The sequence below is a fragment of the Carcharhinus amblyrhynchos genome, chromosome 1 (assembly GCF_965287045.1).
Source record: "Carcharhinus amblyrhynchos chromosome 1, sCarAmb.v2.hapA, whole genome shotgun sequence".
In the NCBI taxonomy this organism is placed as follows: Eukaryota; Metazoa; Chordata; class Chondrichthyes; order Carcharhiniformes; family Carcharhinidae; genus Carcharhinus; species Carcharhinus amblyrhynchos.
Window position 1 is genome coordinate 171,279,352 of NC_137324.1, and position 24,383 is coordinate 171,303,734.

The following is a 24,383-nucleotide window of genomic DNA, read 5'->3' on the forward strand; positions in this document are numbered from 1 at the left end:
CACACAAACAGTGATCCGAGCCAGGAATCGAACCCACGTCCCTGGAACTGAGATTAATGTGAATTATATAATATTATTGTATGATTAATTTATTCTTAATTGGAGAATAAATAGAAATAACATTGCAGGACAATGGCTGTCCTGATCCGATCACTGTTCACTGTATATCAAAATAACTTGCAAATGGCCAAAGGCTGCCACTTTTGAACCAGAAAAATGCTGGGTTTACCTCAAATGACCCTGGAAAGGCAAGGTATTGCCAAAAATGAACAGGAGGTTAAGTAGGATGTTTCATGTTGCTACTACGCAGTGGCAATGCAAGTGGTATTTGCCACTAATCAAATGCTGCCGTCAGTCCAAAAAGATATTCTACCTACTACAATTCAGCAATATCCCATGCTGGTGCAACGCCAGGTATGTAAGCTAGGCATTCCAATGATTGACTGATCAAATCAAACATTGTGCTCCTCCAGTTGTTTGCAGTACTGTTAGATATTATTCCACAATTGGACAGTATTTGCTGAATAATCCTGAGTACGCTAATAGCTACACTAAAAACCAATTTAAGATAATCATTCGAGCTAGTAATGTAACTCATTCACTCGTGCTGGAAGCAACATATAGTCGTGTGCAGGAACTTGTTTACCGCAAACAAAAGGAATATGTTCAAGCCTTTTGTGTTTTTTGAATTATCTGGAAACATGGGGACTAGAGTTCTCTCTTGCTTACTCCATGGCAATGCCTCGGCCAATCAGAATCAACCTGCCAACCAATCAACATTTCTTTCCACCTGGGATATAAATTGTTGTGATGGTCTGAACTTTGACATTCCTGTCCTCATGAGTGAAAGCTGAAAAGCTTTGGCAACATGTCTCTTTTCAACAATATTCAAGTCCTGTACCGCCAAGTGACTGTTTGATAATGAATACTGTTTGGTGCTACAGGCAACCAGCATGGATGAAGATGTTTATTCAAGATTTTTTCCCTGCTATGGGGGGTTTTGGTGCTTGCTGAAACACAGATAAACAAATAAAGGAGTCAAAATGCTTAATCTGTAAAATACCTCCTGAATTCTTGATATCAAACATTATAACACACAGCTTTCACCATTCCACAAACCAGTAGCAAGCTGACTATTGTTGTCATCCCCTCACATGTTTATAACTGTCTCCTTATAATGTTATCCTTAACCAGCTATTCATGTGGTAATTTTTAAATGATCTTACTTCCGGTTGGATTCTTTCCAACCCATAAACTACTCCATGCAGGAATTCTTCTGCTGCTAAGTCTCAACTGAAACTCATCAATTCAGTCAGTTGCTTTAATTTTTACATTGCCTTGCAAGCAGGTTGGGTTGGTGGGGTGGGGGCGGTGTCCAGGGTATAAAATGCAATTTTGGAAGGAGGGCGAAACAGGCGATGATGGACAGGTTGACTGATTCCTGTATCCCTTCCATTGAACCACTGCACGACTATCTAGAGTCAAAACACCATTTCACCTCCACAGGATGAGAAGGCAGGCCATCTCGACAACTTTGATGGGGGTGTAAAACGAGCCATACCAGATGCTGCTCATGAGATAGATGTCTCGACTGGTGCAGCGACCGCTGAAACAAACTACCTTCTTAATTAACAGCCAACCAATTAGACATTTAGCTATGGAAATATATCAACATAGACTGTTACTTATGCTTTGTATTTTATTGTTTTAACACACTGATGTCACTACTTTACTATTAACCCTTTTACAACAGCTTGCATTTGTAAAGTAACTTTAAGGTAGCAAAACGTGCCAGGTATATAACAGAAGCATTAACTAAAATTTAGTGGGGTATTGGGACAGATGGTTAAACATTGAAAATAAAAGCAGGAGTAGGCCAATCAGCCATTCTAGCCTACTCTGCCACTCATTAAGATCATGGCTCATCATCAAATTCAATATCCTGATCCTGCCTTCCCTCCACAGTCCTTGATCTCTTTAGCACCAAGAGCTATATCTATTTTTTTCTTTAAATCACACAACATTTTGGCCTCAACTAATTTCTGTGGTAGTAAATTTCACACATTCACCACTCTCTGGGTGAAGAAATTTCTCCTCACCTCAGTCCTAAACATTTACCCCTTTTCCTCAAACTATGACCCCTAGTTCTAGACATTCTCTATCGTTCTTTCTGAACCTACCCTGTCTAATCTTGTTAGAATTTTATAAGTTTCTATGAGATTCCCCTCTCACTCCTCTAAACTCCAGTGAATACAATTCTAACCTACGTAAGTCTCTCCTCAAACCTGCCGTCCCGGAATCAGCCTGGTAAACCTTTGCTGCGCTCCCTCTATAGCAAGGGCATCCTTTCTCAGGTAAGAACACCAAACTCCAGGTGTGACCTCACCAACAGCCTGTACGATTGCAGTAAAACGTCCCTATTCCTATATTCAAATTACCTTGCAATCAAGGTAAGGATGAAGACAAAGAGGAAAGGTGCATCAGAATGGAGGAAGGAGGTTAACTGACATAAATTATGCTTTTTGGTTATCTGCTTACTATTGAGCTTGATAAAATTGTCACGCATCTACACATAATTTCCCAGATATGATACACTATACATTCTATCAAGTTCAAAGCATACGCTGAACAACTGTGCTGTCCTGCCGCACAGTACAATTGCACATATGTTCATGAACCCATTAAGTCAGTTATGATTGTATTCATTGGACTTTACATGTACATGGGAGTTAATCAATAACAAGAGTGATCCTATATGGTCAACACTGAGGTACAGGTGAACAACTATAAAAACATAGCCTTTTGTCAAGAAATAAAGCACAGGACACTGAAGAAAAATGACCTGGGTGGCTCGAGTGGTTCCTGCTAGCTAGTCACAACTGAGTTATATTGAATAGTATACAATTCGAAAGGAATGCTTAACAGTTACAGCATCAGCCAGAGCTACAAAAGAAGATGAGACCACATGAAGTACCTTGTGCAGTATTGATCGCCGTACTATAAAAGAAGATAGGAGATCTGGGAGAGGGCACAAAAGGGAGAGTGGCACAGTGGCGAGCGCCACTAGCTCACAGTGCCAGGGACCTGGGCTCGATTCCCGGCATGGGTTACCGTCTGTGTGGAGTTTGCATGTACTCCCCGTATCTGCGTGGGGTTTTCTCCAGGTTCTCCTCTTTCCTCTCACAGTCTGAAAAACATGCTGGTTAGGTGCATTGGCCATGCTAAATTCTCTCTTAGTGTACCCAAACAGGCACTGGAGCGTGGTGACTAGGGGGTTTTCACAGTAACTTCATTACAGTGTTAATGTAAGCCTGCTTGTGACTAATAAATAAACTTTATAAACATAAAAAAAATTTACAAGGATAATGCTGCAAGGTAATTGCCAATGAAAAGGTTGGATTTTTTTCCTCTTTCGGGCAACCTAATAAAGGTTTTTAAAATGTACAAAAGGTTTTAATAGAATACACACAGAGAAATTGCGCTTCATTTTAGCTCACTCAAAACCCATATGCTTAGAGAATCAAAATTGGACCTATAACATTTATTTTTCACTTGTGGGGAAGGTCAAAACCATAGGCAATTAATGCAAAAAGGTCAACAAGAAATCAGCAAGGGAATTCAGAAGAGATTTCTTTACATTGGGCAGGATTTTATGATCTCTTTCGGGCATGATCGTAGAATTCCACCCAAAGCCAACAAGGATTTCCGTACTGTGAGACTTGCCCGCCCCGGAATCAGTAAAATTCCGGCCTATAGAGTTGTGAGAATGGGTGTGGCTACCAAGGGGAAAAATTGAGGCAAACAGTATAGATGTGCTCAGATAGGCATAGGGGGAAGAAAGTAGACAGTAATGCCGATTGGTGAAGAAAGAGGAGGCTCGAGTGGCCAGGATGGCCTGCCTCTGTGCTGTGTATTCTATGTGATTCTATTCACAATAACTGGGGACTTAGAAGACAAACATTTCCTGCAACAAAATCCACCAACGCTGGCCACGGGAACAAAAACAAATCACGGGCTGTTTTATACAGCTACAAGTTTCAGAAAGAAAATGATTGCAACAGTTTTAGGAGTCACAGCAAACAAGTATTATTGAGCAGGAATGTTTCATTCAAGTAGTTTGGGCCAGATACACCACACAGTTTGCACAATTTGATGCGGTTTTTGTCTGTAATATTGCTGTGACTTGCACAGATCAATTCAAAACATGTCAGAAATAGCGTGGAAACTCAAGGAACAGTTTTAGAATTTATAAAAGTGCGACTGGTGCCAAGTTTAAAAGGCTTGCATTTCCTCCAACAGGAAAAGTCTGAGGTCATGTATCAACTGTCTCAAGAACAGTTTCTCAGTCCTTTAATTTTGGTCTCTTTCATCTCCTTAACATACATCGTTTTGACTATTGGTCACCATGCCTTCAGCCACCTGGGCCTGCTGCTCTGAGTTCCCTCCATAAGCTTCTGTACTTCTCTCTCCTTTTCAAACGCTCCTTAAAATCTTTGACCAAACACTTGGTCACCTGCCCTAAAAGCTCCTCATGTGAAATGTTGTCTCAGAAAGCTCCTGTGAAGAACCGTGGCACATTCAGCACACGTGTGGGGCAGTACAACACTTCGCTCATTCACACTGTTTTCAAACTGGTACCCATTGTACTTAACTGCAGCACTTGATTAGTGAATGAACATAAGCAATGTGTATTACATCAGTGTTTTGTAAAGGCGGTTCACTGTGTACCCAGGAGAAATGTTTTGACAAGTAGCAGGTGTAGAGAAGTTCCTTTTCACCTTTAGCCCTTTCTCTGCCTGAATAAACAGGCACTGCATACATTCAACACAACAAATGCTACTAAAGCATTTCAAATCTCAGAAATGCTTATCAGCCAAGTTTAAATGGAGACATTGAATGGAACATCACTCCACTTTGCAGTGCTAAAGGCCACGCATGATGTGGGTCACTGGCAAAACTTCAGCTCCCCATCAAGAGTCTAACTTCACGACAACTCCCCTGGGGTTGGACAGCATGACAATGTCAATCCAATCTCCAAAGTTCTAATCTTATAGCCTTTCACAGTCTGATGCAAGAAGCATGGGAAGTAGAACAAAGAACAAAAAGAACAAAGAACAACCCAGCACGGGAAACAGGCCCTTCGGCCCAACGAGCCCGCGCCGCCGCATCACCCTACACCTATTCTACCCTGCATGTCTACGAATGTCTACGAAGTAAGACTCTTGTGTCTGTAATAGGGCAAAAGGACACCCTAAGCAGCATATTGTCTCTTCCACCTTCTTCCGTCGGGAAAAAGATACAAAACTCTGAGGTTGGGTACCAATCGATTCAAGAACAGTTTCTTCCCTGCTACCATCAGACTTTTGAATGGACCTAGCTCACATTAAGTTGATCTTGTTCTATATCCTAACAATGACTGTAACACTACATTCTGCACTCTCTCCTTTCCTTCTCTACGTACAGTATGTTTTGTCTTATAGCACGCAAGAAACAATACTTTTCACTGTATACAATTATATGTGACAATAATAAATCAAATCAAAAATCAAATATTCTCTTGCAACTCTCAACCAGTTTGGTATACTCACATTACGACGGTGGCATTAGCATAAAGTGGTTTTGCCATCCATCAATTATAGTACAGGCGCAGACTAAATCTGGAATCAGAGCCTGAAGTGGCACGGGACTCACCAAATTTGCAACCTCTAGGTTTAGTGTCAGTGTGGAGCCAAAATGAATTTGTGCCAATTCGAAATGGGCAGAACAAATCTGGAGTCAGGAATCAATCTGCCAGCAATGTGGAAAGCAGTAGAGGTAGATTCACTCCAGTAATCATTGGTAACAGATTCCCTTTGCCCAGATGATTGTGTTTATTTTTTCAACAAAATCTTATATTTAAATATTTCCTTACAATACAAGGAATTGGTATTGTATTTACTCCAAAAATAAAACCCATTCTACAACTGTCATCAATGTTTAAATTGTGGTATCTATCTGAGCTTTTCTACCTGGTTCTCTCTTTCTTAACACACAGCTTTTTACAAATGACGATCTGGATGTGATTGCACTGGAGGGGGTGCACAGCAGATTCACCAGGATGCTGCTGCCTGGGATGCAACATTCAAGTTATGATGACAGATTGGGTCGGCTTGGGTTGTTTTCGTTGGAACAGAGAAGGCTGAGGGGTGACCTGATCGAGGTGTACAAGGTTATGAGGGTCATGGACAGAGTGGATAAGAAGCAACTGTCCCCTTTGGTTTGAGGGCCAGTTACGCGGGGGTAGCTTCAAGATGAGGGGTAGGAGGTTCAAGGGGAGGATGTGAGGAAAAATCCTTTCAGCCAGAGGGTGGGGACAGTCCGGAATACACTACCTGGGAGGGTGGTAGAGGCAGGTTGCCTCACATCCTTTAAGGAGTATCTGGATGAGCACTTGGCACTCCATAACGTTCAAGGCTATGGCCAAGTGCGGGTAAATGAGATTAGGTGGGAGGGTCAGGCGCTTCTCATGTGCTGGTGCAGACACAATGGGCCGAAGAGCCTCTTCTGCGCTGTATGATTTTATGATGTTCTCGTTTCTGCTACAATTTTTCATCATCAGGGCCTTTGGTTTTCTTTTCTGCTGCCTTTCATTTGCATTTCTATTTGTTTCATTCTTTAAAAAAAACTTACCTCTTTAACATTCGTAGGTTATTTTCCTCAGGCCCAGGGACTCCAGGAAGGAATTGTGGATTTAGAAGTACAATAAAAGGTGAAAAAATACAGATTCCACAGACATTTCAAAGAAATTACAATTTCTGCATTGTATTGCATCTACGTCAAAGGTTGTCATATTATGTAGTCTGACTTTGTATTTCCTCCAACAGGTGAGAAAGGGGCCATTCGGCCCATCAAGTCTGCATTGACACAATCCTCCCAGGTCCTTTCCCTATGAACCTGCATTAAATTGATTCTTCTCTACACCTAGCTATGACTGTAACACTACATTCTGCACTGTCTCCTTTCCTTCTCTATGAACGGTATGCTTTGTCTGTATAGCGTGCAAGAAACAATACATATCACTGTATGCTAATACATATGACAAATGATAAGTCATATCAAAAATCAAATATTCTCTTGTGACTCTCAACCAGTTCGGTATACTTACATCCACCTATTATAGTACAGGTGCAGATTAAATCTGGAATCAGAGCCTCAATTGGCATTGGACTCACCAAATTTACAATCTCCAGGTTTAGTGTCAGTGTGGAGCCAAAATAAATTTGCACCAATTCTAAATGGGCAGAACAAATCAAATCAAAATCAAATCTCTGTAACCCTGCATATTTACCCCGCTAGTTCCTCTAACCTTTGTATCCCGGGACGCCAAGAGGCAATTTAGCACGGCCAATGCACCTAATCTGCACAACTTTGGACTGTGGGAAAAAAACAGAGCACCTGGAGGAAACCCACGCAGATGTGGGAAAAACGTGCAAACTCTGCACAGACAGTGGCCTGGGTCCCTGGCACTGTGAGGCAGCAGTGCTAACCGTTGTGCCGCTGTGCACATTATTGCATTGTTTGAAAGAAAGTAGGACCTCCTGCATTCAAGAAACACCTTCACCCAGCTCAGCAATTATTTAACTTCTCCTGAGGAGTGATTCCCTATTCCAAACAATTCTTGCATATGAATACATAACTGGCGCACAAAATGTTATCAGTTCATCTCTAGTCACACAGAACGGGCTGAGCAATCAAACCTGTCAGGCAGATGTTGGGGGATTTGAAAAGGTGTAGAAAGATAAAAATACAGTGCAGTAGACAGTAAGATTTATTCCCAATTCCAGCAGAATATAAAAAAAACAATAGTATTATATTCATCACCATGTAACAACATCTGTTGGTTAACTGCCATTGTACCCAGTGAGGAAATAGTTGCTGCTTGTCAGAATCTTATATTTCTGGCTTGCCACAGTTCACACTGAACCTGGTCTACAGAGTCTTTCATATACAGATTACACAAGGATTGGAACTTTTCCACCCAGATTACACAGGGATTTGGGTTTTAACATACAGGTAACAGAGGGACTGGACTCCTACACACTAGAGTTACCAACCTTTCTTCTTGACCTGGTGACTCAAGGAACTGCAGGTTAATCTCCAGGGCACTTCTGCCAGTAATCCAAGTGAAAAAGAGTACCAGCATCACACATACATTGTGTTCTCCTTTCACTTCCTTCACACGCTTTCACTTGGAATCATCCAAATCGGATAGCAGTCTGCAATCCCAGTTAGCGCGGGAATGTGGTGTGCTTTGAGGATAGATATGTCAGATGACAGTGGCAGATGGGATGGCTTTAGGCAGGGGTGCAAGATACATAAGTGAAAGTCCTTTTATTTGTACTAGACAGATTTCAGGCTGACGGTGATGTAGCTTGATTGCTGCTTTAGTCCATTTACACCTTCATTATTTCAACTGACTACAACGGTAGTGAGGGGAAAGTGAAAATTTTGTTCATGACTAAGAGACAAGCTTGCTGGAATGCATTCAGAGTTGATAACCTCACACCAGCATTTACACATGGGTCACATGAGAAATGGAACCTCTATACACAAGGGCTGAGACTTTACAGTCAAGTCACTCTGACTGACGGATAAAGAAACTGGAAAAGAGAAAGAGAATGGCTAGTCTAACTGTAATAACTCCATGGAGGTGAAAGTCCCGTCACCAAGTTACTTTATTTACACCAGACATCTGTACATAGCCAGCTCTCCAGTTTCTCCCTGCCAAATGTAGGCTGGGAGGCTGACATATTTGCTTTAAATTGGGAGCATGAGGCTCCCTGATTTAACCATCATTTAGGATTCAGCAGGTATTTCTTTTCATAGTAGGGCTCATCAGGTATGTCTTCTCATACCAACCAAATAAACAAACTCAAATTAACTTAGGGACAAATTAAGAGGGGCAGCTCCCCAAAAGGAATACGGAACAGCCCCAAACAAAAGTAAAGTCAAAAGGAAACTTAAAATATCAAATCAAACGGTGATTATCAGGGTCGATAATACAAGGGCTGATCAGGTAGTTCATACTCTAGCGAGCCAACCTCATTAACCTGGCTGAAGTCATCACAGTAACATTTAAGGAAAAGAGAATGATTGGAACTGATGAAGGATGAGCACTTTGAACTTTGGGCTAGCTTTTATCCTTTCAGATACACTCAGATGGGCTGTATGTTCGCTACATGTTACATTCAGTTTCAGGTTCGATTGTCTCTCTTCTAGTTTAATCTGGGTTCTTAGCCTGATTAGATTTGACAGAAATAATAAGTGCGTTTAACATGCATTTTCTAGCTCCATTGGAATTACTATCTCCATGCACTGCTCTTCCATTTCAACATTACTTCCAAGTCCTTCAAGCTATCACTACTACTGAAATGGGTGCAGACTCGTACGGAGAGGTCCCCGGAGGCAAATTCAAAAGGATCAATGAATTGCCCAGTGACACTGTACGCTTGTCAGGAGGATCTAGGATCTTTGCCAAGCGGAATCCATGTGGATCGCACCTGGATGCTTGTCGTGTTTCTCGCAAGTGCTAATGCAGCAAAAAATAACAACATCCAACCGTGGCCGTTGAGAAAACAGTCACAAAAAAAAAGTGGCTGCAACCTTATAACCTCGATGCTAAATCATGCAGTGCACCTTGTCCAATCAATGTCAAGCTTCGCTGCACCTTCTCTTCTTGCCAAGACAAGAGAAAGCCTGTACATTTGAAACATGTCATATCTCTCCCAATGATATGTGAAAAGAGCAATGATGGATCAGAGCATTTGAAATAAGATACAGTACTGAGTAATTCATTGGTTCTGCATTTACCTCAGCTCGCAGTGATATAAAACATGCTGACAGGATGATGTCACTTTAAAATCATATCAAAACAAGAAGTCTGCTGTATGCAGCCCTACTGGAGACCATCCGATTACACACTTCCCAACGTTCAATAAAATCTTTAAGATGTCAACAACTACCAGACTTCAAATCACATATTGAGGGAATTATTTTAATACCATTTGTCTTTGGATTGTTAAATAGAAATGTACCATCGTGGCCCATCTGGCTCATGTCTAGAAAATATTACGCCCCAAAGGCCCTCCGCAACCATTCACCATTTTCTTCTCCAAATACCTTCTCAACTCTCTCTAGAATTTGCCGGTAAATTTGATTCTTCGCAGCCCATTTCATAATATGTAAGGTACTTAAACCTACGCTGCCCACATCAGTCTAAGATGCAGCAGACAGGTCAATGGAAAGATGTGTTTGGGTACCTGATTATGAATGGGTTTGATTAGGGATATCAACAGGTGAAACAGTTTCCATTTGTGGGTGATTCCAGAACAGGGGGCATAAATATAAGATAGCCACTAACATGCCAAACCACCAAATTAGGAAGGAATTCTTTTCTAAAGATGTGGAACTTGCTGTTGCATCGAGTGGTTGAAGCAGATATCTCAGGCATACTTAAGTGGAGGCTTGAAGCTTACAAGAGGGAGAGGGAAAATAAGGTTATGAGACAGAGGTAATTAAGCTGTGGGGTATAAACATTAGAATAGACTGGTTGGGCCAAATGGCCTGTTTCTGTGCTGTAATTCTATGGAAGATGCAGCTTTATTAACACCAGCAAGCTGCCCTGGTTGGAAACGACTGAATTGCTTGCTAGTCTGTTGCTGCAAGCCATTGAGTTAAGCAGCTTTTTGGGGCCTACAGTCACTTACACGTAAGGAAGGCAGGTTTCATTTCCCAAAGGGCATTAGTGAATCAGTTGGGTTTTTATGGCAATCCATCAGCTTCAAGGTCACATTTACTTGCATAAGACTATCCTTAAACTACTCATTCAAATCCTCAAACCCATGCTGTGATTTGAAGCTCTGGCTGTTTCTCCCATCTATATACCCTATCAAACCCATTCATAATAAGGTATCTAAGCAAATTCATCTGTTGAGCTGTCTGGGTAACTTAGACTTATGTGAGCAGCATAGGTTTAAGTACCTTAGTCATTATGAAATGGGCTGCCAAGAATCAAATTTACCAGCAAATTCTAGAGAGAGTTGGGAAGGTATTTGGAGAAAAAAATGTGCTGAATGGTTGGGGAGAGCCTGTGGGATGTAATATTTTTTAGACACTAGCCAGATGGGCCATGATGATACATTTCTACTTAACAATCCAAAGACAAATGGTATTAAAGTAATTCCCTCGATATGTGATTTGAACTCTGGTTTTCTAGATTGTTATTCCAATGCCACAGCCAGAGCTTTTACAGATAAGGAAAGTCAAAAGATTCAAGCATTGCTCAGCCCTGACAAGTAACCTGACAGAAGAATTGGTCCAAAACACTCCACAGCCCATGAAATACTTTTAAGGTGCAGTCATGGTTGCAATTTAAGAAGTGTTAACAGCCTATTTACACAGAACAGAGTAAATTATATTGATTGAACGATAAACATTATAGATCTTGTGGGTCCAAGATGTGAGCCCAAAGATACGCAGGTTAGGTTGATTGGCCATAATAAATTGACCCTCGTGTCAGGCGGATTTACAGGGTAAATGTGCAGGGTTGTGGGGATAGGACCTGTAGGGGATTTGGTTGGTGCAGACTTGATGGACCAAATGGTCATCTCATGTACTGTAGGGATTCTATGGGTACAGGTGGTGACACCCCTGCCTCTGAGCCTGAATACTCTGGTTTGTGTCCCACTCCAGGACTTGTTGGCAAAGGAAGAACCCAGCAAGCCAGTGTTATCGGTTCCAACCTCCAGCCCAGATAAATGGGGAAGGTTAGAGGCAGGAAGAGCATCCGCCTATACAATGACCCGCTAAATCTTCCAAAATGATGGTCAATATGAAAGAAGGTGGAGAAGGGTGATCAACTAGCATGTTAAATAGGAAAAGTCGAGAGAGAACAAGATTGAGGGATAAATCTTGGCCAGAATATTGGGGAGAATATTCCTGCTCACATACTCATTGGGGGTCCATTTAGCTCAGTTGGCTGGACGGCTGGTTAGTGATGCACAGCAATGCTAACAGCATGGGTTCAATTTCTGTACCAGCTGACATTATACATGAAGGCCCCGCCTTCATCTGAGGTGTGGTGGTCCTCAGGTTAAATCATTACCGAAGAGGAAAGCAGCCTACGATCATCTGGGAGTATGGTGACCGTATCTAATTTCTGCATGGGGACTGCTAATTCTCTTTGCTCTTCCACAGCTCCTAGCTTCTTACCATTCAAAACATTCTCTGATCTATCTTTTTTGGATCTAAAATGGATGATTTCACACTTCCCAATAGTGAACTCTGTTTCAACTCACAATATCAATATTCCTTTGCAACCTTCTGCTCCAATCTATGCCACCCTGCATATATCCAAGCAAACCTGGACATAAGACTCTCCTTTCCTCCATCTGAATTATTAAGGAATAAAATAAAATCCAAAGTCCCTAAACAAGTTGCACTTCTTAATAAAGAGTATCAATGTCATATTATCAACTGGGACTATGGCAACATTACATATTATGAGATCTTTTGCATCTGCTTTCGGGCAGATGGGGCCTCACTTTAATGTCTTATGTGAAATATAGCATCTCCAACAGTGCAGCACTCTATCGGTTCTCTATTGGAGGTCTCAGCCTGTATTTGTGCCCAAGTATCTGTGGAGGGATTGAAGCTAAACTTCTGACAAAGAAAGGAATGTGCTACTGAGTGAGCCAATGCTGAGAAACTATTCACGCTGATAATGCTTGGCAGATAATGTTCATTCTGCAAGCTATGACAACTGAGGGATCACTGCTGTGAACAAATTGTATTTAATCTCCAAGAAAATATAAAACCAGCACAAAGCTCTTCAAAAGAGAAATGATAATCAGTGCCAATTGGAGACTACGTTCCAAAAGTCAAAATACCCGTTGATAAAATTAGTTAACAAATATTTGGTAAGGTTTGTTGTTTGTTTATTGAGTGATTTTATCACAGAACTTGATAACTAAAAAAATTCCAGTGGAAAATACCTAATTATAATAAGCCATCATCTAACAATTTCTATCATGTGTCACGTTTGGTTATAAGTTTACAATCAACCATCACGGCAACTTAATATTGTTAGCCCTCCCTCCATGAAAGTCTTCTAAAGATTATTCCATCTTGTGTTTTCTTTTCCTTGGGCTGTGCATTCGTCACATCAAGATATTGCTGCCCACGTCTTAAACTCACAAGTCTTGGAATAAGGAAAAATGTTTTAACCCAGCGGGTGGTTGAAGTCCAGACTGAACTTCCTGACAGGGTATTGGAGGCAGGTTCAATCAAGGTGTCTAGAAGGGAATTGCATTGCTATCCAAAAAGAAAGAATATGCATGGTTATTGGGCAGCACGGTGGCACAATGGTTAGCACTGCTGCCTCACAGTGCCAGGGGCCCGGGTTCAATTCTGGCTTTGGGTCACCGTCTGTGCGGAGTCTGCACGTTCTCCCTGTATCCGCGCGAGTGTTCTCTGGGTGCTCTGTTTTCCTCCCAGAGTCCAAAGATATGCGGGTTAGATTGAATGGCCATGCTAAATTGACTCTAGCGTGTGGGGTTACGGGAATAGGGCCTGGGTGGGACTTTGGTCAGTGCAGACTTGATGGGCCAAATGTCCTCCTTCTGCACTGCAAGGATTCTGTGTTATGGGGATAAGGCAGAGGAGTGGGACGAGACAGAATGCCCTTTCAGGACGACGGTGCAGACTTGATGGGCTGAAGAGTGTCAAATTTTATTTTATAATGCTACTGTGGAGAGCCTTGGGGTGTTTTATTGCATTAAAAATGCTATATAAACACAAGTTTATTGTTCTAAGATACAGTGGAAAGTCAAGGTGTCAAAGGTTCAAAATTGGTAGATCGAAACTTGGTCACGTACAACAACTGTCCCAAGGATACAAATAAGTGATGTGTACAGTTTCTGTCAACTACCCATGTGACTTTTAATTGATTTGATCAAATTATGGAATCTTATAGCACAGAAATAGGCCATTCAACCCATGGTGCCTGCGCAGAGTTGTTCTACCCGCTTTTGCAAATGAAAGACCAAGACCGAGCACATGTTGGCACTCACTGGTTCCTGATGGAAATTAATAGCATTTTACAAGAAAAGGATGTTCTAAAATACAGCCCTGTCATTAGGTATCATAGAAGAATAGAAAATAGAAGCAGGAATAGACCATTCCGCCCTTCAAGCCTGCTTCACTCATTTTGATCATGGCTGATCATCAAATTCAACATCCTGATCCCCCCCTTCCCCCCATATGCCTTGATTCCTTTAGCCCCAAGATCTATATTTAATTTCCTCTTGAAATCACATAATATTTTGGCCTCAACTAATGACATAAAAGTCGACATTTGGCATTCCACATGTAAGATGCTGTTATCATCCTCCAACATACATACAATGTACGCCTCTCATAAGAACATAATAACTAGAAGCAGCAGCAGGCCTTCTGGCACCTCAAGCTTGCTCCACCATTCAATAAGATCATGGCTGATCTTTTTGGGAACTCAGCTCTACTTACCTGCATGCTCATCATAACTTTTAATTACTTTACTGTTCAAAAATTTATCTATCCTTGCCTTAGAAACTTTCAATGAGGTAGCCTCAACTGCTTCACTCGGCCGGGAATTCCATAGATTCTCAGCCCTCTGGGTGAAGTTCCTCCTTAATTTAGTCCTAAATCTGCTCCCCCTTATTATGAAGCCATGCCTCCTAGTTCTCGTTTCACCTGCCAGTAGAAACAACCTCCCTGCGTCTATCTTATCTAATCCCTTCATAATTTTATATGTTTCTATAAGGTCCCCCCCTTATTCTTCTGAATTCCAATGCGTACAGTCCCAGTCTACTCACCCTTTCAACTCCAGAATCAACCTAGTGAATCTCCTCTGCAACCCCTCCAGCGCCAGTACATCCTTACACCAGGTGTGGCCTCACCAGCACCTTATATAGCTGCAACATAACCTCCCTGTTTTTAAACTGCATCCCTCTCGCAATGAAGGACGAAACTCCATTTGCCTTCTTAATTAACTCCTCAGAGGTGACTGCTGGGCTATGTTTTCACAGCCTCCTTGTTAATTAAATTAGCAATCTTCATGTGCGTCACCATTGGCAGTGAGGTTCAATAGATATCCAGCTACAGCAGCCTAGATCTGTTCTGACTCACATGGCACTTTCCACGCAGGAGTCAAGGGATAGCAATCGGCAGTAGCAACCTCAATTCCCTGTCTGTGTCGGGTTGTGTTAGTTCATGCGGCACAGGCAGGGAACCAGACCTGGGACTTCCCAGCCCACAGGGCTCGTTGCCATATCGCAAAATGTTACTTTTTAATCCTCCTTCTCTGCAGCTCTTGGAGTGCTGCCACATCAGGTTTAAAAGATGGGAGATAGCTGTTCAGTTTGTGAATGCACGGCTCCAAAAGTCACTGAGCTGTTTACAACTGCGGACTGGTATCCAAGCTGAGTGCAGTCTGTCCAGCAGGACTGCTGTTGAACCTTCTGACAGGAATGACAGACGTAGCTGCGTATCTCCACTCTTTCTTTGACAGTGGACGTGGTGGTGGTGAATTTGGTCTTCATCAGTGGCACAAAACTGGGTCCCAGTGGATTGGCAGCTTGCTCTGCACCCTGCTTGATGGAATTCAATGGTGCTAAGCCAGCTGCTCATTCACAACCATTCTATCACGCAACATGCAATTTTATGCTCTCCCATTAAGCCCCCAGGAAGCTGGGGTGAGGATAGGTAAAAACCTAGATTTTTTTATGGTTTGAACCTCTCCATGGTCAAACTATTTTAAAAAATAAATAACAGGATAATGCTTCATTCACACATGGACAGTTCTTGGCCCATTTCGCCATAACATTCTTTTAAACATTCTGTAGTCATGGCTTCAGTTTACTGTCCATCAAAGTTCTGCCATTGATATAAACTAGCTCAGTAACAATCTTTTGCAGTGCATTTCTCTTTTATTCTTTCTCGGACTTTCAGAAGATTGCTACAGACACCTTCCTCCTTTCTGGGTTAATTCCAAGCTAAAGTCGCACAAATAAATTATTTATTAGTGTCGCAAGTAGGCTTACATTAACTCTGCAATGAAGTTACTGTGAAAATCCCCTAGCCGCCACTCACTGGTGCCTGTTCTGGTACACTGAGGGAGAATTTAGCACGGCCACTGCACCTAATCAGCACATCTTTTGGACTGTGGGAAGAAACCGGAGCACCCGGAGGAAACTCACGCAGACACAGGGAGAACATGCAGACTCTGAACAGACAGTGACCCAAGCTGGGAATTGAACCTGGGCCCCTGGCGCTGTGGGGCAGCAGTGCCAACCACTGTGCCAATATGTACAACGAACAGTAAAATTAATCTCTTAGGAGACCTGGAAAGAGCTGTTCCAAATCTAATGAGATGGGTCCATTTGAATCCTGAACAGAGTAACCAATAAAATCAATATTTATTTGTTCAATGTGCTGTTTCTTTCATTGGATTCTGAGTTCCTTCTATCTGACCATTAACAAGTCCTTACTGTCCCTATTTCACTCATGCATAAAATGTTGGGACTGTTCCTTATCATATCATCAGCTACCATATAATTCAAGTCAGATGGAGCATGCAATTAGGCAAAGTGTTCTATTAGTACCACTCCAGCTGTCTGCTTTATCGTGGACAGAAAATTGAATTTAAACGGTGTATTGCAGTGCAGGTGTACGACTGGTAATGGGATAGAAGTAGCAGCCAATAGCTCTAAAGCACAAACCAGATTTCACTGGCAATAAACCACAGTCCATACATATGTTATTAATCAACATGTGCTAACAGGAATCTCTGACCCCATCAGTCCCACTTACTTTAAAGGAAACGCTAGAAAAACAACTAAGAAAACACATATTTCTGGACCTCCTGAATAGCTTGTAACATAGCTCATGCATTTAAATTAACTGCCTGTCGATATTTGCAATACAAAAATTGACTCTAATCAATTGCAGAATAGCAGTGTCTTGAGTTATGAGCCATTGATTTAATTGGGGCCCATCATTCCACTCTTCCTTGGTATACAAAATACTGCTTTTCTTCCTCAGTTACAGGACAATAGTTGAGTAGTCATTCCTCTCTAGTTAAATCCTTCACCTTGATGAATACAAATTAATAAGTAGCTAAGTTGCTTCTTCTGCTAAACAACATTTGAGGTAAAATGTTTTGAGGCCCAAGTAGATGCCCTTAATCTAGTTACACTGGCATACAATAGCCTCAGTCACCCTGTGGTTGAGACAGGCAATATGCCCTGGCAGAATTGGAAAAGGCACCATTGCTTCGACACTTGCATCATAGAATCCTATTCGGCCCATTGAGCCTGCACCGACAACAACCTACCCAGGCCCAATCCCTGTAACCCCAAGTATTTACTCTGCTAATCTCCCCCTGGCACCAAGGGCAAATCCACTTAATACGGCAAATCCATTTAATCTGCACATTTTTGGAGTGTGGGAGGAAACCAGAACACCCGGAGGAAACCCACGCAGATATGGGGAGAATGTGCAAACTCCACACAGTCACCTGAGGCTGGAATTGAACCCACGACCCTGGCGCTGTGAGGCAGCAGTGCCAACCATTGTGCTGCCTTTGACTTTTGCAGGAAGTTTTTGATTTAATACGGAAATGTTGCAGTCCAAAGATGTACAGGTTTGGTGGATTAGTCATGCTAAATTAACCCCTAGTGTCAGATGGATTAGCAGGGTGGATAAATGAGGTTGCGGATATAGGGCCTAGATGGGATTGTTGTTGGTGCAGACTCAATGGGCCGAATGGCCTCCATCTGCACTGTAGGGATTCTATGAAAATGAAGCAAGATGAAGGATTGGTGACAATCAGTAGGCCAATGTGAACGCCAAGTTGGTTAACTGAATGCTGGTGTTGCTTCCACGCTCACTCTTAATTCTGCTCCGTGCTTGCCCTCCCCCTTGGCTCCCTATTGTACACCCCCCTCCTTGTTCTCCATTTTTCTCCACCCGATTCATAATCTGAAATCTAGGATTGGTTGTTTGGGGCTGAAAAGAGTGAACGACTGCTTCTTTTGTGGCTGGCCACAAATTAGCAATGGTTTGCTCTCTGCCTTATTATTTCACTTGGAACGTGATCAAAGACCTGCAGGGCAGAAGGTAAAAAGGAACAAGCCTCAAATTAGAGTAACATTTTCCACCTATAAGTAGGTGCTTTGTAGAACATCAAAAATGTTATACTTGCATGCACTTCACTAATAATGTTCCCCATGTCCACATTTACAATGGAATCTGCCATTGTAAGCTTCTCACCCTATGATTACAGCACTCCCCATTGTCCCTCCACTGGGGGAAAGAGTACAGCCACTTCATACAGGGAGCTTTCATTATAAATCTAGGTATAAGAATTTATATTGGAAATATAAAAATAAAGGCAAGCTGTGTAACATTAATCGGAGAGTGGATGAATGGCTGAGAGGTCTAAGGTGCCAGACTTAAACAGTAAGATTGTTTCCCTTGTGCAGTCCTGATGACTTCTGGTCCCTTCCTAGGGTTGTGGGTTCAAATCCCACTACTGATATTTTGGGGCGGCATGGTAGCACAGTGGTTAGCACTGCTGCCTCACAGCACCAGGGACCCGGGTTTGATTCCTGGCTTGGGTCACTGTCTGTGTGGAGTTTGCACGTTCTCCTCGTGTCTGCGTGGGTTTCCTCCGAGTGCTCCAGTTTCCTCCCATATTCTGAAAGACGTGCTGGTTAGGTGCACTGACCCGAACAGGCACTGAACTGTGGTGAATAGGGGAATTTGACAGTAACTTCATTGCAGTGTTAATGTAAGCCTTACTTGTGACTAATAAATAAACTTTATTTCAACTTTACATGCTCTGTACACGTTGGTCCAATTATCCTTCAGCTTCTATCCTTGCTTCACCTGAAGACATCACTCGGTCTCATGCAAAGCCACATGAGATCGACTAGTATAAACTTTATTCCCCATGTCTCCGCTCATGCTGTGGAGCTACATTTATTGGGAGCACAGATCAGAGAACAGGGACAGCGTCCAGCAAACCTCATTACCCCACTCCTGGTAGTATTCGAATTGCCACAAAACAGGCATGCTCATTCCTGTGCTCGTACTCTCATTGAGCAATGTGCAATGAGATGTGCCCAGAATCTCACTAAAATTGCGCAAATCGTTGGTGACTAACTTATTTGGAAAGAAAATAAATTAGTAAGTGGTCAAGTAAGGTTTATAGTGGCAAGTATGGGCACAAACATAATAAATACTTTCTCAGATGTAACTGTTCCTCTGCTGCTGTGATCATGCCATTTGGGTGATGCAGCGAGTCAGTGTTGAATAATGCAGATTGTAATGTTAGATTAGCACCCTGGGTGTTTCCACTGAATTGCCTTTGAGGATCAGGATGGAATTACATGCAGCTTTGTCTTGTTAAAAGCTTTGTCAGTGGTTATTTCTGCACTACTCTCCCCAGGGAGGATCAAGCAAGTCCATAGCTGTAGTTGCAACATTGTGCTGATGTTCTTGCAGCGCAGGGTCTCAATACAGGGGTTTTGCACCACTGGACCAAACCCAAAAAGAAGCTTATCAGGGCCCAATAAGGCTGGCTTGGCTGCCTGTAAGACCTGTCTTCAGCAGGTCCTCCCCTAGGCCAACCTTCACACTGCTTGACAAGCTTATTTTTGAATTTTTTAAATTCATTCTTGGGACATGGGCCTCACTGACTGATCAGCATTTATTGCCCACCCCTAGTTACCCTTGAAATTGAGTGGTTTGCTAGAGCATCTCAGAGGGCAGTTGAGAGTCAACCACATTGCTGTGGCTCTGGAGTCATGTGTAGGCCAGACCAGGTAAGGACAGCAGATTTCCTTCCTTAAAGGACATTAGTGAACCAGATGGGTTTTTCCAACAATGGTTTCATGGTCATCAGTAAATTGCAGGTGGCTGTGCAGGCTGCAGATATCAGAAACTGGTGTCAATTTGCAATAGAGTCAATTATGATAGAGGAAGTCGTCTTTCTCAAATGAAAAGTAGTAGTGATCTTCTCTTTAATATTTTCTCATATGTATTTAATGTCCTTCCTTCTGCAAATCCCTTGATGCCCTTGACCTTTCAATCTCTGAAGACACCAGCAGCCATGTATCCACCCACTCCTTGCACCAACTGACCCTTCTGGCAAATTTCACGTGCGCCAATTCATTATCAGCCAATTCATTATTCATTCATCAACAGGTTTTTGTTGACAGATTTATCAATTTGTCAACAAGTGGAACAATATAAGGAAATTGGTCAAAAGTAAATTTCGTTTTTGTTCATTAGAACGACTTCTGCTTACAAAAAGCTGCAGCGATACATCAAGTGCACGAAAATCTTCTCGTGCTTCACAGAAGGGCAAATGCCACTGCGGAACAAAAAGATTTCATAGTAATGTCAGTGGGACCGCTCTGGAATCTGCACTTCAATTTAGTTCCCGTTCACAATTAAAATTTACGCCTAACTTTTATGATTATTTGCACTCAAGAAAACGTGTGTGCGTGTGTGTGTGTGTGTGTGTGTGTGTGAGATATCTATAAATATATAATAATCAAAATGCACAGTGAATGAATAGATTAGCTCCTGACAGTGTGCTGCAGGCTAGGCTATGGGAGTCAGCAATTTATGGGGTCCATTCTTCCTCACAGTTACCCAATAGGGCGGCCAATCTTCCTGCAAGCCAGATGCTTACAATTGCTGTTTGCGATGATGCGTGCGGCAAACACTAAGGTCACAATGACAGAACATGTTCTGCTCCCCCCAGGATAACTGGCAACAGTTTTCAGACTCACAATTCGATGGGCGATAGCACAAGAATAATTTAAAAGCAGGTAGGGTAGCTAAAGGATCAGCAATTGGTTATTCCCCCTCACCTTCGGGGTATTTAAGGTTTAAACTTTATTTATTATTGTCACAAGTAGGCTTACATTGACACTGCAATGAAGTTACTGTGAAAATTCCTTAGTCGCCTGTTCGCGTATACTGAGAGAGAATTTAGCATGGCCAATCAACTTAACCAACACATCTTACAGACTGTGGAAGGAAACTGGAGAACCCGGAGGAAACCCACACAGACACGGGGAGAATGTGCAAACTCTGTGCACTGACCCAAGCCAGGAATCGAACCTGGGTCCCAGGTGCTGTGAGGCAGCAGTGCTAACCACTGTCCCACCGTGCCACCCAAACAACTCACAGCACAGGCTGAATAGTGTTGGGGAAAAAAATTAGATGGATCAGAGAATAGTGAGTGGTTAGATCAAACCAAGCTTGGATTTAAAAAGGCTGGCGGACTGTTAGAGGAAGAAAAGACTTGGGGAGGTAATGGGTTTTGAGGTACTGTGAAAGAATTAATTAAAGTAGGAGAATGCAATGAGTTTTAACTTCAACATAATGAAAGGGAGAGCAATAAAATGGCATATTTGGGGCTTAGGAGGAATGACTGAAGTTCAGAGGTACAAACACCACACTACAATTGACAGAATAGAGAAGGAAGAAAAGTTGGGGAGACAATGACAATGGTTAGAAAGTAAAGGTAAAGGGGATTACCAACAGACAACAGGCTTTTTGTGAATTTTGTCTAGGAGTGCAAGTGCTTTTAGATGATTCGCCCTGATACAGAAGCAGTATTCAAATCCGGGACAGACTTGGCTTTACGGAGATTTAAGAGTTGTTGGGGAGGGGATAAGTATTCGGCACATATTTTCAAGGTTACTCATCTTGTAGTGAGGCAGAGATTAGATACTCAGCAATAGCTGAAGGCAATGGATATTTTTTGAGACAGAACATTCAAAGCACATAACAGGAAGGAGACCTTTGATCCAAAACATGACCTATCTGTTGAATATACCAATACAAGTAAGTGTTGTTTCTATTGGAAGGCCAGTCTTTCGCTGGAAAACGATAAAAGGTTCCATTAACCGTGTGGTGCTTAACATTGGGCAATTTCTGAAGTAAGATGAGTAAATCCGACACTTAATCTTCGAACTGTAGTAAGATCTTTGATTCCTTGGACAACACTTCCCTGCAAAACACTTCACTAGTTAAATAGTTTCTAAATAGAACAAACTTACCTGCAGCATTATTCATTCAACTGAAAGTAAAACTTTAGAAGAGCAACATTTCTCAAGACCTGCTGCCTAAATAAAAACATCGCTAGTCACAAAATGGAATCTAGCCTCAGAAATATGAAGATGTTTAGTTGCCTTTAAGTGCAGCTCGTGGGCAGTGTTTTATCAACCCATGTACATCATATCTGCGTTTAGATGCACAAAATTGCATTGACAGATAATATATTGTGGATTTGGTGGAATATATTGTGCATTTGGAATGAAATTTTAGCTGTTCGATTTTTATCTGCTGCTTGTGCGTACGAGTTCAAAGAAGAGATCAGTGACAAAGATTTGGTGGAAATATCCATAATTGTGATTGTGACTTGAGTGTTCCATTGAAAACAGCTCTGTAAATGTTCCCAATGGGAATTCCATGCAAAAATGTCCATGCTTACTGGATATATTTCCCTGTAGTCCTTTAAGCTGGTGTTCTCGCAGACTTACAGGTATTAATTGGGTGGTCCAGTAGTTAGCACTGCTGCCTCACAGCGCCAGGGACCCAGATTCAATTCCAGGTCACTGTGTGGAGTTTGCACGTTCTCCCTGTGTCTGTGTGAGTTTCCTCCAGGTGCTCTGGTTTCCTCCCACAGTCCAACGAGTTAGGTTGATTGGCCATGCTAAATTGACGCTAGCATCAGGGGGATTAACAGGGTAAATATGTGGGGTTACGGGAATAGGGCATAGGCAAGACGGCCTCCTTCTGTACTGTAGGGATTCTATGAATCTGATTCATGAATTGCCAGCCCCTGTAGCACCACCAAATTATGTTGTATTGTATTTTTCTAATAGATAGCTGAAAATATTTTCTGAAAACATTCTGTACATATATTTTCCTCAGTCACTGAAATCTTTGATCTTAGATAAAATTTAAGTATGTATTTCACAATAACACGGATGAAAAAAATCAACTCTCCAATGAAAATCTCACATCTTCCTGAAGCCAAACTTGATATTTTCATTCCGAGCCTAATTTCCCAAGATTGCAACAATACTATTAAGTCAATTAAACAGCTTAGTAATTTTCTCACCTCCTAGCAGTTTCTCAATAGCTGGTTTTCTTTCAAGATTTTGAAGGAAAACTAACTTATCTTTGATTTTTAAAGAATAAAGGTTGCACGCGTTGAGCTTGAGACAGAGAGAAAATAATAGATTACTGTGACTTTTGTTCTATTTCCTATAAATTTTGGGAACAATACAAAGCTGAGAGAGAGAGAGACAGAGTAACCTTCCTCATACCAATTTAAGTTCATTTTCAAGACAAATTCCACAATTTAAATTTTGGAGCATGCAAGTAGTCTCCATCCTGTGTTGTTTTATTAACATGCAAGTGCTTTTAATTATTCATACCTCTGCAGCAGAAATAGAGACATGGGGCTGCATTTTACAAGGTGCTGGGTTCCCCACAGCCACTTAATGGTCCATTGCTTTTCTTTCTGGAGACTGGATTTCTACCCCACAGGAACAGGCAGTCTGGGCTAGTGAAAAATTAGGAAGATTGGAGACCTGGCTGGTATTTCCTACCTAGACATAATCAGGAAGAATTCCATCGAGAGACAAGAAAAAGGGAGTAACTGTAATGACTTCAATCAGGCCATTGAGGTTGGCCTATTGAAATATGAACTCCCTGATTAAGGAGTCAATTGATGGGCCCGTCAGAGAGTCTTTTCCTGGTAGTTAAACTGGGAGTGTCAGTTCCTCTGGAACTCCCAAAGGTAGACTGCTGACTGATAATAGCATTCTGTGTACTGCTGTTGGAATTGTAAATGAAAGGATTTTGGTGAAGGGACTTCTGCCTTCGAAGATTTATTACAGTAATGAAGAAAAAAAATCGAAAGAAAAAAGCCATTGAAACTTCTGAAATTGCATAAAACTGTCCTTTAAACTAATGTCCTTTAGGGAAGGAAATCTGCCGGTGTTACCTGGTCTGGCCCACATGTGACTCCAGAGCCACAGCAACATGGTTGGCTCTTATGGTCGGCATGGTGGCACAGTGGTTAGTACTGCTGCCTCACAATGCCAGGGACCCGGGTTCAATTCCGGCCTCGGGTCACCGCGTGGAGTTTGCACATTCACCAGTTATTGCGTGGGTTGCCTCCGGGCGGTCTGGTTCACTCCCACAGTCCAAAGATCTGCAGGTTAAGTTAATTGGCCATGCTAAATTGACCAAGTGTCAGGGAATTATCAGGG

General features: G+C 42.0%; 1 protein-coding gene across 4 annotated transcripts in view; it reads right to left on the bottom strand.

Annotated features, from left to right (window-relative positions):
- The window catches only part of gstcd (glutathione S-transferase, C-terminal domain containing), a 164,720-nt gene that overhangs the window by 34,340 nt on the left and 105,997 nt on the right, over positions 1-24,383 (bottom strand). The gene's annotated exons all lie outside the window — the stretch shown is intronic.